Raw genomic sequence first — 13,015 nt, forward strand, 5'->3', positions numbered from 1 at the left:
TTCTTCTTTCCTACTGGGCGTATGAGTGAAAATTTCACTCCTGCTACATACTCAAAAACTCACCAAAATGTGCAAACACCTAGTACCCGGTGAAAAGGAATGTTTGATATGAACATCCGCCCCCATAAAATAACAACATTACAGCGTCAGAAACTGTCAAAAAAAAAATTGGGGGCCAGAATATCTTCTGGGGCTTAAAAAATAGTTAAAAAATTAACGAGCAAAACATGTTGAGATATCCAAAGGAAGTTTTGAATTATTATGGGATGGACACAGAACAATTTTGGAGCAAAGTATGAAATTTGGTAATTTTCCCGTTTCCCCACAATACGGGCAAAGAAAATTTGTTTGAGTCCTCGTGAAATTTCACACAGACCGAAAGCCCAAGTCTACAACCACAACAAAAGTTTCATTGACCTTTGACCTCAGGATGAGGCTGCCATCTTGGATTTACCAAGAAAACTAAACTCCTCCTTGAATCTATGGCTTCCTAACTCCTCGAGCATCATTGGGAAGCTACTTGGGGAAAACACTTTGGTTTTAGAAGTTTTAGAAGATTTTGAATGAATTCTTTGACCTGTGGTGGAGTCAGGAAGGAGAGTAAAGGGCGTGTAGCCAGTGAGAGCGGGTTAAAGGGGGCCGGTGGGGGCAGATAGTGCCTGCGGGCTACACAACACAAGTCGCAGATTTAATATTGAGTTTATTTTTCCACTTCTGTCAGTGAGACGCCCTTAAAAGATGTGATACTGTTATTTGCCGAAACAAAAAATGTTATTAAAGTTACGGCAGCTCAAAGAAGAGTTCCAATTCCCAAATTAAAAACATAGGTTTGTTCTATGAGGGTTACATAACGGCGGCTGCATCTGAGCATGCTCGGAGCCACACCGGGGCTCTCTGTCGACAGGTACAGACCTGCCGTCTCAGGCGAGAGAACCCTCTAGATTTTCTCATGATGCCTCTGCAGACCTGGAGGTTTCCGAAGCAACCCGGAGGTCTGGAGGCTGCTCTAACTCTGATATGAAGAATGTTGATTTACAACAAAGGTTGCCATATATACATAAATTATATTAAAATTATAAAATGTTCTGAGGGTCTCCGGAGATGATTAAGATTATCAACTAAATTGCTGAGTAGCTTTGACTCTCTGTTTTTAAATGTTGCACAAACTCAATTTTTCCTGCTTTTCATGCTCATTGTTTTAGTTGAGGCAAAAATCAAATTTTATTGTGAGCGAAGCTTAAAAAAACAGTTTTATGTAAGAATAATGATGCAGCAGCAGCTCTTTGATTACTCTGCACGGTTTGATTCAGGTCCTCTGACGTCAGTCTGGCTCTTACACAAGAATCACAAATCCTCCTCGGACATCAAAGCTCTTTAGCATCGTTCATCTGAGCTGCTGCACCCCGGCGGCCCTCTCCAGCCTGCCTGCTGACGGCCCGAGGAGCAAGGCAGCCTCCTTCGCTTCCTTCGTTTCTGTTCATGCTGCAGGCAGGGCTCTGCGGAGAAAAGGTTGCATAAGATGGGAGCTGGTTCCTTACTGCTCCGGCTGAATCTGGGTTAACGCAGCTGCGGCTTCACTTACGTCATTCACAGATAAGCGAGGAGGGGATGTTCTGCAGTCCCAAATTCTCTGCAGCTCTAAAGTGAGGAGCACACAAATTGTCGCTTCTGACCAAGCTGAGATCATCACTCTGCCCTGTACTTGAGGGTTTCCAGCTCTCCTGGTGATAAAATGTGTGAAAACAGCAGCTCAGTCATCTACCCCGTTGAAACTGAATGCACAAAACGTCTCGACAGGATCTTGATTTTTTTTCCCCATGTTATCATAGCTGACCTTTTTAAATTTGTGTTTACTGTCTAGATTTCCTTGATTTTCAGCACCTTTTCCTTCTTAGTCTTTGACCAAAGGCAGAGCAAAGAGCAGCACCTGTCACAAACTCAAGGAGAGACTTCAAGTAAGTATTCTTACAAGGAAAAACATACAAACTAAAAGAAAAAAAAAGCATAAAACACTCTTTACTTGTCCAGAAATCCTCCTTTAAAACAATTGGTCTCTGGTGTAAAATAAAGCAGACCATGCCACAATTTAAAAAATCTTGTTTCAGATTGTTGTTTTTCTTTTTCATCATGAAGTTTAGGCCCAGAGACAGACTGGGGACTTGCCCGAGGTGCCCGCCTTTGTTCAACAGTTGCTGGGATAGGCTCCAGCAACCCCGTGACTGTGAAAGAGATCTAATGGGTTTGGAAAATGAATGAATGACGAAAAGAATGGTCGTCTTCAGTGTTTGTTTTTTACCTTATAGAGCGCCATGTGTGGAAGCAAACCAAACCGGATGTTTTCAGCATTCTACCTAAGATAACGGTGCTTCCTGAAAGGTATGCAGATGTGGAAAAGGTGATGAGGACAACAAAGGAGCTGAAATTCTGTTATGTGTTAGGTTGTGTAACCATGAGGACATTCTTTGACAGGCACAGCACCAAGTTCCCTCCTCCATAACAGTAACCTGCCTGTCATCTAAACTCAGGTCTCAGGTAAAGCCCCCATCCGTCTCCTGCACACCTGGCCTTCCTCTGTCCTGGTAGCTAAACTGCATTTATGGTTCTGAGCCAAACAAAAACAGTCTGAGGGTTTTATGAGCAGGCATTTCACCTTTTTACCATAAAAGGTTAAATCCAATATAAAAGAAAGACAGAAAACGACTCCCCCTGTCAAGATGATCAGGTCCTTTTCACAACAGAGCTCCTTTAAAAAAAATAGTGCAAACTTGTAAAGCTTTTAAACTATTTTTCCCTGTAAAAGACATTTCCCAGTTTCATTACAGATGTTGTGGTTGTAAACATGGGGTGGGGAGTGGGGGGTTAACTGATGGATGGGCTAAAACAGATGTTTATAGAAACAATACTCAGAAAACCTTTTAATAGATGATTTACGTAGGTGTGAAGCCCAATAATCGTTAGTGTTTTTTCCCCTGATAAATTCATGACTTGAACTGCTGCAGGGCTGCATTTTTAACTAGTTGATCAGTCAATTTCTACTTGGTTATGTAACAATTTGGAGAGGAGTTAATACCCCAGGGTTCCCCAAAAGCCAGACTTTCACATCTCCTTTATAAGTTGATCTTCTGTTAGTTGTGGAAAATGGTGGTTTTTTAGCGTACAGCCTCAATTTTCTGAGGTTTTTCATGTCTTCCCCCGATCTAAAAACTGTTTGGTTTATAAATGAAATGAGCTTTTCACAGAGTAACCCGCGCACTGATCGATTATAGAAGCACACCTCTGTGTCAGAGGCAGTTTGGTCGGAGATTTCATATGGTTTGAGCGGCACAGAAACTGAAAGAGATTTTTTCTCAGAAAAATACAAGAGGATGGTGGTGGTGAGGGGCTCTGAAAGGCTCAAAAAATGAACGAGGAGAGGGACAGATCTGGTTCCGCCCACAAACGTCTGTTCTGCAACATCAAGCCTCAATGACAGCCAATGTGAGAGGGGAGAGTGTCTGCAGGAAGTGAGTCACTCCGTTGGTCATCTCACAAAAAACAAAAAAAAGAAAGAATTATTCAGTTAAATAATGAATAAGTGATTGCATGAACACACAAATGAACAAATGAACGTCAAACAAACAAAACAATTGCATAAATAAATATGAATGATATGGCTGATGTGGCTGGGGTGAGGGAAGTCTGGGCATCTCTGCTTTTGACTGCTGCCCCCGCAACCCTGTACTGGACAAGCAGAGGAAGATGGATGGATGGATGGATGGATGGATGGATGATATTTGAATGAAGGAAAGAAGGAAGAATGGAAAGGGAGGACAGAAGGAAGGAAGGGTAGAAGGGAGGAAGGAAGGAAGGAAGAAAGGACAGCAGGGAGTAAGGACGGAAGGAAGGAAGGAAGGATAGAAGGGAGTAAGGAAGGAAGGAAGGAAGTGCAAAAAGGAGGAATGAAGGAAGGAAGAAAGGTCAGAAGGAAGTAAGGAAGGAAGTAAGGAAGGAAAGAAGGAAGGACAGAAGGCAGTAAGGAAGGAAAGAAGGAAGAAAGGACAGAAGGGAGGAAGGAAGGAAGGAAGAAAGGACAGAAGGGAGTAAGGAAGGAAGGAAGGAAGGAAAGAAGAAGGAAGGAAGGAAGGAAAAAGGACAGAAGGGGTGAAGGAAGGAAGGAAGGAAAATGGAAAGAAAGAAGGAAGGAAGGAAGAAAGGACAGAAGGGAGGAAGGGAGGAAGGAAGGAAGAAAGGACATAAGGGAGGAAGGAAGGAAGGAAGGACGGAAGGGAGGAAGGACGGAAGGAAGGAAGGAAGGATAGAAGGGAGGAAGGAAGGAAGGAAGGAAGGAAGGGCAGAAAGGAGGAAGGAAGGAAGGAAGAAAGGACAGAAGGAAATAAGGAAGGAAGGAAGGACAGAAGGCAGTAAGGAAGGAAGGAAGGAAGAAAGGACAGAAGGGAGGAAGGAAGGAAGGAAGGAAGGACAGAAGGGAGTAAGGAAGGAAGGAAGGAAGGGCAGAAAGGAGGAAGGAAGGAAGGAAGAAAGGACAGAAGGAAATAAGGAAGGAAGGAAGAAAGGAAGGAAAAATGGAAAGAAGGAAGGAAGGAAGGAAGGAAGGAAGGAAGGAAGGAAGGAAGGAAGAAAGGAAGGAAGGAAGGAAGGAAGGAAGGTCCGCTGGTAATTTCTAGCATTAGCTCACACTGACCTCAGCCAGTACAAATAAACACTCACATGTTGCTCCATGTCATTATAACTCTCTGAATGACTAAGACTCACAACTACAACACAATAATGCAAAATTTCATTATATGCATATTTTTTCTATGTATGAAAATCCTGGAAAAAAACAAACTTTAAAGTAACTTTTTTATTGTTTAACACTAGTTTTATTCTTTACTCCTCTGTTGTAGATTAAATAAAAAAACATTTGTGATTTGAACAATGTTGATTTCTTAAAAAATGTTCAAGTTGTAAATAAATGACCATGACTAGAAATAAACATGAGGGCTTTGAAGATTCCGAGATCAGAAGTGTCTTTTGTTAAAATAAGATTACATTTCTGTAATGTAATAAAACTTGAAAATTATAAGTATTTTGTTTCGGCAAGAAAATAATCATCAGCTGAGACTTTACAAATAAGGGAATCACTGTTTTGCTTTCAAATACATATGAACTGAGTCCACAGGACTATCCCAGTGTTAAAGCAACCTTAGGCTCCAACAGATGAGCCAACAATAAACTTTTGTTGCAATATTTATCCAAAATATAATTTTTTAGCTCCAAAAAAAGGAAAGAAAAACTACCTGAATCCTTCCGTTGCTTGAGTTTGTGTTAGAATTTGATAATTTGTTTTATCTTTCATCTGATCTCTGTTGGTTATAGTGTTAATTAAGTTTTTGTCATTGTGCTTTTGCTTTGTTTTTAAAACCTAAAACTTAACAAAACCTATGAAGAAAAGCCTAATAAAGTGATGTTCTCTGAAATTGCAAAGCGAAGCTCCTGCAGGCCTTATTCAGCATCTTTGTTTTAATGACTTTGCAGTTTATGTCGTTGCTGCCTGCATGAGGAGACGATGAGGCGACCTGCTCTCTGCACAACCTCACCATCTTTTCTGTCTTGTGTTTACTGTGACTTTCATCTGCTGCCTGATAACCTCTGTCAAAAAAAAGGAAAAACGGAGGGAAACAAAAAGTCTCTGACTTTAATCCACCATAAAAACATCCATCAAGAGACTCCCTGCAGGATTAGGATGAACGTTTTATAGACGGGATTTTGAAGGAATGTCAGATTAAGATTAGAGGTCGTTAAATTGCCTCATATAACCTTTAAGTGCTAAAAAAGCGAACATTTTATTCAGAATTGTAAATTTAGAGAACATCCTATCATGAAATATGCAACTGGAAAAAATTAACCTCTATGAATATTCTCCAGTGAGCTAAAAAAGCACAAACAGCAAAAACAAACAAACAAACAAAAAACTCCAGCAGTATTTGTGGTATTTTTAAACAGTTTTTCAAAAATACTTTTTTATATTTAGATTTGGTTAATTTCCTTATCCAACAATTTATTTTTATTGCAATGTTGAAAAATTGAATAAATCTTGAAACTAAAATGAATTAATTTCTTTTAATTTAGCAGAGCAGAAACTCCACTTCTAGAGAAATGTATTAAGAAAGTGAAATTCTTCCATCTTCCAGCTCAACGGAGAGTCAACCCACCAGAATCTGAGGGAATTTGAAGCAAATTCGAAACGAGGATGCAGTTCCCCAAACGACCACTGGGCAGGTGTCAAAAGGAGCAATTTCTGTTTGACTGCAATGGCAAAAGTCAAACTCTGCAACAAAATGAACTGTTGTGAGTCAGCTGTTGGGAGACCTTTCTGGTCAATCAACACCACCTCCATTACCCAGAAAGCTCTGCTTTGTGTTTTGTGTTGGGTTCAGGTGAAACACATACCAAGCTCCAGTGTGCATGTGTACTTTGCAGATTACTTTACAGAACTGAGGTCAGTTTGGGTAAGGCGTCTTGGTTGGGATTTGAAGCCCTGACCAACTAATACAGACAACCACCCAAGCCAGCTCCCATTCCAGCAGACACAAACAAATATGCAGCCAGAAACTTTACACCCACACGCTCTGACTACTGACTGTTTCTTTTCTTCTCAGAGAAAAGAGTATTCAGAGTGGAAGCAAGTGTTTTCTGATTCTGTCTGAGCTGAACTCAAGCTGTAGAAATGCAGTTTGAAATCTTGGTTCACTTGTAAATGCTGGCTGCTAGAGATGCTACCTGACCCCATCCCTTATGCAGCTCATATTCCTGCTTATGTAACGGCTCTGACCCCGAAACCGAATCATCCGGTTTGAAACGGTGAGCTGGCAGGGCTGATATAATACCCACCTCCAAGCCCGGTCTGGTTTTGGTCACTGGGAGCTTTCTTTTAGTACGACTTGTTAAAATAGGACCACCGTTTGAACAGTTTGGGTTTTGGTGGGTTCAGTGGGTCACAATTACAGGAAAACAACTGACTTATGCACAGAAAAACACAAGAACATCTGTGTCAAGACAAAAACGACACAAGCTAAATAAAGCTTCTGGCTTCATTTAGCCTTTGAATCGTTTGACATTCAGTCTGGAATCGTGTCTTAAATGGTTTTGGAAATGACTCCACACTGTTGGATGCTTCTGGAGATTCAGGATCAAAGACAATGGTACTCTGGTCCTGAAACCTCCACCCAAATATTGGGAGTAGTAACGGGACAGAACCCTGAGTCTTACTGAACATTTTGTTCCACTCTCATTTTTAGAGCCATCTTAAAAAGTAGAGGTGGAGCTTGTGGTGCATTCCCCTTAATTGTTTATGATCTAGGCTCTTCAGGAACTTTCATTTGAGAATTTTAGGATATAAAATTACTACGTGGTTCTGACCTAAAATAAACATTAATTATAAAGATAGATCATAACCTGACTGAGTCCTGGTGGAGACAATCGTCATTCTGTCAGCTTCCTCTGCCTGGTTGTTCCCCAGGAGCTGAAGAAACATCTACAGACAATTCATGTGACTTATAAGGTGTCCAACATACCTGTTAGTTTAATTGGCTTTCCATCCATCTATCCTTCCGTCCATCCGTCCATCCGTCCGTCCGTCCGCACATCAGTCTGTCAATCTATTCATCATCTATTCAACCATCACTCCATCATTCTATCTTTCCATTCCATTCCTGCCACCAGTTTATCCCTCCCTTCCTTCCTCTTTCCATCCACCCATCTGTCTATCTTTCCGTCCATTCATTCAGCTGTTTCTATGTCTCTTTATCCGTCCGTCCATCCATCTTCTTCTAAAGTCTTTAACCCTTGTGCTATCCTAGGCACTTTAACGTTGGGAGTTGGGTCATCTAGACCCACTAGACAGTGCTGTGAACCTTTTTTCTTCCATGATTTGTGATCTTCACTGGTGTCCATGGATTATATGAAATCTTTCCACCTTTATCCACCTTTGTCATGGTAGGGAGAACACGTCAATGTAAGGGTGGGGTCATCTAAGATGGCAAAAGGGTTAATGAATGAAATCATGTTGGCCTGCAGTGTTCCCTGCAGCTTCCATTACCAGGTGAAGGACAGTGTCTAATAAAAATAGCCGAGCTTGTGGAGTTAATCATGGTCAGTCATCCAAACATCCTTATGCAACGGCCCTCTGCTTCTGCCAGGCTGAGGCTGCAGGAGAGTCGGGCAGGTGCACAACCCCTTCAACATTTTACTGCTGAGCACAGTTTTCTGGCTCCCTCTGCCCCCCCCCCCCCCCCCCCCCCCGAGATAAAAGAACTGAAATTCCTGCAAAAATACTGCTTTTGTCCTAAACACAGCCACATTTGTTCAGGTGATTGTAGGGACACTCCTCCTTTAGCTTTTTTTCTTTTCAAGTGCAGGAGGAATTTTCCACTCCCTGGAGAGAACAGCTTTTCTCAGCTCTCAGGTGGAAGTGGGTCACTGCAGTGATGGTGTTCCTCTCCTGAAAATATTCATGTGTCTGTGAGAGCACGTTGATCTGAGATGTGAAAGCAGCAGCTGGTGGCGGTGTGTCTCATGCTGGCTGGATGAGGGCCAGCGGCCTGTGTGTGTGATTCCTGTGTCCCTTCCATGACACTGCATTATGGAGAAGAGAACGTTTCTGTCAGCCGCTCCACAGTTTCTTTTTTGCCTCGACGAATGCAGATGGTAAGCCAATGCTGCCATGGCATTCCAGATCCCCACTCATTCACAAAGGTCAGGTTTTTTGTTGAAAACAGCTCAGTATTCTCAGTTTGACGATCATCTGCCTCAGAAGAGCCAGCTGCACAAACGGAGGAAATGATGGTCGATGTCAGGAGGAAGTGAAACCCACTGCTTCTCCTTCACCTGCTGGGTGCATGCAGCTCAGCAGCCCTCCCTGTTTCAACCGGCACTAAAGATGAATAATTAAATGTCAGGTGGAACAAAATGTTCCCACACAGAGATATTATTAGCCAGAGTCAAAGTCAGAGTCAAACATGGAACCAGTCAACCCGCTCTTTTTCTGCTGGTTGCACATGAGCATCTCAGCAGCAACTTAACGTCCTTTCTTTCCTGAGTCTCAGGCTGTGTCCCAATTCCCTCACTAACTACTAAAAAACATCAATTGCTCTGGATTTTAAGACACCATGGTCACTACTTTTTTTTTATCTGGCAAAAATGATGTCACCGATTACTTGATGTAAAAACCTAATAAAGATAAACATTTTACGAAGACTTTTTATGAATCCACTGTGTTGTGATGATAAAAACTTCAGCAATTTGTAAAAACTTAATCTAACTAATTTTTTCAAATGACAAACCATTCCAGTGCATTGTGGTCCATGATTGACAATCTAGTGAGAACTGATGCACACTGGTTTTTCTTAGAGACTTCTGGAAAAATTTTCGGACGCTGGATTTTGGAATTGTCGATTGGGAAAAAATTTAGTGCCTTATGTAGTGTGTAGTGAAGGAGTTCAGACATAACCGCTAATCTGCATCCACGCTTTAACTAAATAAAGCTCCTCCCCCAACGGCCATTACATCTTTAGGATGCAGAGTTTATTGCCTTTTAGTTCTTAAACATCTGGATGATGCACATCTGCAGAGTTTGACCACAAAAACAAAGTGTTTGAAAGTGGCAGGAGAAATTGTATGACTGTTTTAAAGAGTAACCTTTAACTATACGTGACTCCCCCCTCTTGTGTTCCAAACAGGAAGTACCCATCAGCTCTAAAAAGCCAAAACCCCATAGACTTTAGAGTAATAAACAGCTATTACTCAGTTATTATGTTTATGAAAATAATTTCTTGATAATTCTTGGGTTCTTGCTAATCCTCATTTCAATTCGAATTTCTACAAATACTTTTTCTTTTCTGCAGGTTTTTCAAGTTGTTAACTGACCAATCAGATGCCTTAATGAAAGTAGGTGGTCCGATCTTCTAAATGTTTGATTCTCATGAGTCTGCTTTCAAGTAGTAGGGGCGTGAACTTCCAACAAGCTCACTCCTGATTGGCGCGAGTGGTTGACATAGAAAAGTTGACTGAGCGGACTCGGACCAACAACAACTTACTGACGTCATCTGGCTCCGACTTGGTGGAGTCCGTATTGGAAAAAATTGGCACCTGACTTAATTTAATTTGGTTGGAGCCGGAGGTAAGTCCGGCTTTTTACTCATTTAAAGAACTTTCAGGTTGTTCTCTAACTATCACTCATAAATAAGATCCTGCAGCTCGTCACTGCAGCACATTTACCCACCAGACATCTTTCAAACCTCTTCACAATTCCTGCGTCCTCTGAGTTTTTTACTCTTAAAAACAAAGCTTGAATCAGCTGTGTTCAAACTTCTGGGGGCCAGAAATCTTTGAACCCTAATAATGACATAAATGCACATTTTATTGCAGTTGGATACTTTTCATTTCTTCACTTAAAACAGAAACATATCTAAATAGATTTTTTAACCAAAATTACTGTGAATTTTATATTTGAAGGCCAGAAATTACTGATAATTGATTTTCTTATAGGAGCCTGCAGGCCTGTGGAAATTTGAATGCGGGCCGCATTTGGCCTATGGAACATGCCTGACTTAAATCAATGAAATTATTCCTTTTTAAACCTGTATTCAAACTATTCTACAAGTTCTAGATCAGAATTTGACTGAGTTATGCTCATCTCCTCAGCACTTCTGTTGCTTGCCCAGCCAAAGTTTCAGAAGAAACTACTCTAGATTGACCTTTTCTTATAAAGTAGCTTCCAAACAACTTGTTGGGACCAATTTGGGTACAGTGTTAAGTGTTTTCACCTCACAATGAGAAGGCAATGGTTTGGATTAGGGCTGGGACCTTTCTGTTTGGAGTTTGCATGTTCTCCTGGTGCAGAAGTGGGTTTTCTCCTTTCAACAGTCCAAAAACATGCTTCAAAGGTTGGTGTCTCTAAATTGCCTCTAGGTGTGCATGAGAGTGTTTGGCCCTGTGACAGACTACCAACCTGTTCAGGGTGTACCCGACACTCACCCAACAGTATCCGGGCCAGGCTCCGGTGACCCAATGACCCCGGCAGGTAGACACAGGTTAAGAAATTGGTTAGATCAACCAGTGTAGATCAATAACCGACTGATCAGAGAAACTGCCTCCAAATGAAAAGCCTGTTTCAGAAACCCTCTCTTCCAGTAACTCAGCCTCCAGCTGGTTTCTCTTGACTGAGCACGAGCCTGGAAACTCCTCAACCATGTAGAAACTTTATCCCAGCGTCTTCTCCCCTTCCTCCCGGATGAAAGCAGCTTTTCTCCCTCTGCCAGGAGAGGGGACGGACAGATGTGAGCAGCCTCTTTGTTTGCCCCCTGCTTCGCAAAACAGCGAGTTCATTAAACCCCATCACAGATCAAAGCCTGCAGCTGCCGTCCGTCCCTGTCTGGAGCTCTGCAGCGCTTTCTGGTCCACTGCTGTATTGCATGTGAATTTCTGCAGCTCAGTTTCACACTCAACTCCTCACATGAGTGCAGAAGTTGGAGCTTCAATTCCCACTTTACTTTGGAGTTTTTTGTCTTTAGTTTCCAAAAATGATTCAGAAATTTTACGTAAAACAATAGAATCAAAAGAAAAGTTTCTTATTTGATAACTTCTAGTCATATTTGGCTCAAAGTCCCAGCAGCAGGGTCTCCCTGATCCCAGCAAAAACCTTAGCTTTCCAATCAATCTTTCATCCCCAGAGACTTAAAATAACGTTTTTTTTTTTACTCATTCAGGCTTAGATAAACCACGGCCCTCACGGGACTCAAATCCACCTCTCACCCAGATAGTCAGGAGCGCGGATCAGAGTCTTGGGAAGCGAGTCGACGCCGGGACTGGAGCTGCACCGTCATGTGAGGGGGGGTGGTGGAAGCACAGGAGCTTTTTCGTTCTCACCTTCCCCCTGCCTTTAATCATGTTCTTCTCATGAAATGTTTGTGCTACCAGCCACATGACTGGACTCGGACTAATAACTGGAAAGGGGTCTGTCTAAACAGTGAAGCCTTTGTTCTTAGGACCTTCTCTGAAGACACTTGAGAATAAGCTGAGCGAGCAAAAGAATGAGGCGTCTGTGGATCCAAAGAGTCACCTTTACTTTCTCTTATGTAAAGATCTGAAGGGCGACCTCTGAATGAAAGGCGGCTTGTTGCTCAGTTCCAGGTTTAGACCTTTGAAGAAGACCTTCTATAGCCCTTTACTGTTGTGTTTTTAAACCAAATGCAGCATCTTTCATGTGGATCATGGTCCCTCTGCAGGTCAAAGGAACAGCAAAACATCTGACAAAACCATGGATTGCCTTCAGAAGACGAATCTGAAAATCTTCCTCATTCAAAATCAGTCTGTTTGTAAAGATCCTCATGTGTAAATAAAGTTGCAGAAACCAGAAATGTGTGCACGCAAAAGTTTGTGTACATTTTCTTTTTGCCATAGAAACACTCTCAGGGCTTAAAAAAAACCCAATTGAGACGTTTTGGGAAACAATGGGCAGCATTCCAGCCATGACTCACTCACAAATACAACCAATTCAAAAGTTGTCCTGACATCTGATTGGTTCAGCAGACTTTTGTATTAACACGCTTTTACTGATATGCTAATTTTCATGTCAAAAACAAGAAAATAATAAAGACTCAATGTGGTTACAACACTGTAGAAGTAATTTTGATGTTACTTCCTGTTTTACTTTGTAAGGGCTCTATTTCCTCTGTCGATATCCATATTCTTGTGGTGGATGTGTCATTTTTGATTCTTTTTTTTGAGAAACGTAAGATTTTGCTTTGAAAAGAAAGTTTTTTTAATGTTTGCTGCTTAAAATAAGACAAAGCTGCTAAAACACAAAATATCACCCTGTATTTTTTTATTTGTTTTTTATTTAAATATGTTATTATACTTGATATAAGACAAAACTAATTTACTGGTAACTTTTCAGTAAGATGTGGCAACAAGACAATGAATTTTAAAAATCTTGTTGAGTTATTTGATCTTAAAAACATCTTAAAAACAGACC

The 13,015-nt window shown here is 41.4% G+C and overlaps 1 long non-coding RNA gene across 1 annotated transcript; it reads right to left on the minus strand.

The window, feature by feature from the left end:
• Nucleotides 1-484: 484 nt before the first annotated feature.
• LOC105355122 (uncharacterized) lies at nucleotides 485-8,244 on the minus strand. Its single transcript, XR_013659135.1, has 3 exons — nucleotides 1,835-8,244; nucleotides 1,583-1,721; nucleotides 485-1,496 (listed from the first exon to the last, which is right to left on the minus strand). It is a non-coding gene; the product is annotated as an uncharacterized LOC105355122 (long non-coding RNA).
• Between the last annotated feature and the right edge of the window lie 4,771 nt (nucleotides 8,245-13,015).

The sequence above is a fragment of the Oryzias latipes genome, chromosome 11 (assembly GCF_053564925.1).
Source record: "Oryzias latipes strain Hd-rR chromosome 11, Olatipes_Hd-rR_3.1".
NCBI classification, from domain to species: Eukaryota; Metazoa; Chordata; class Actinopteri; order Beloniformes; family Adrianichthyidae; genus Oryzias; species Oryzias latipes.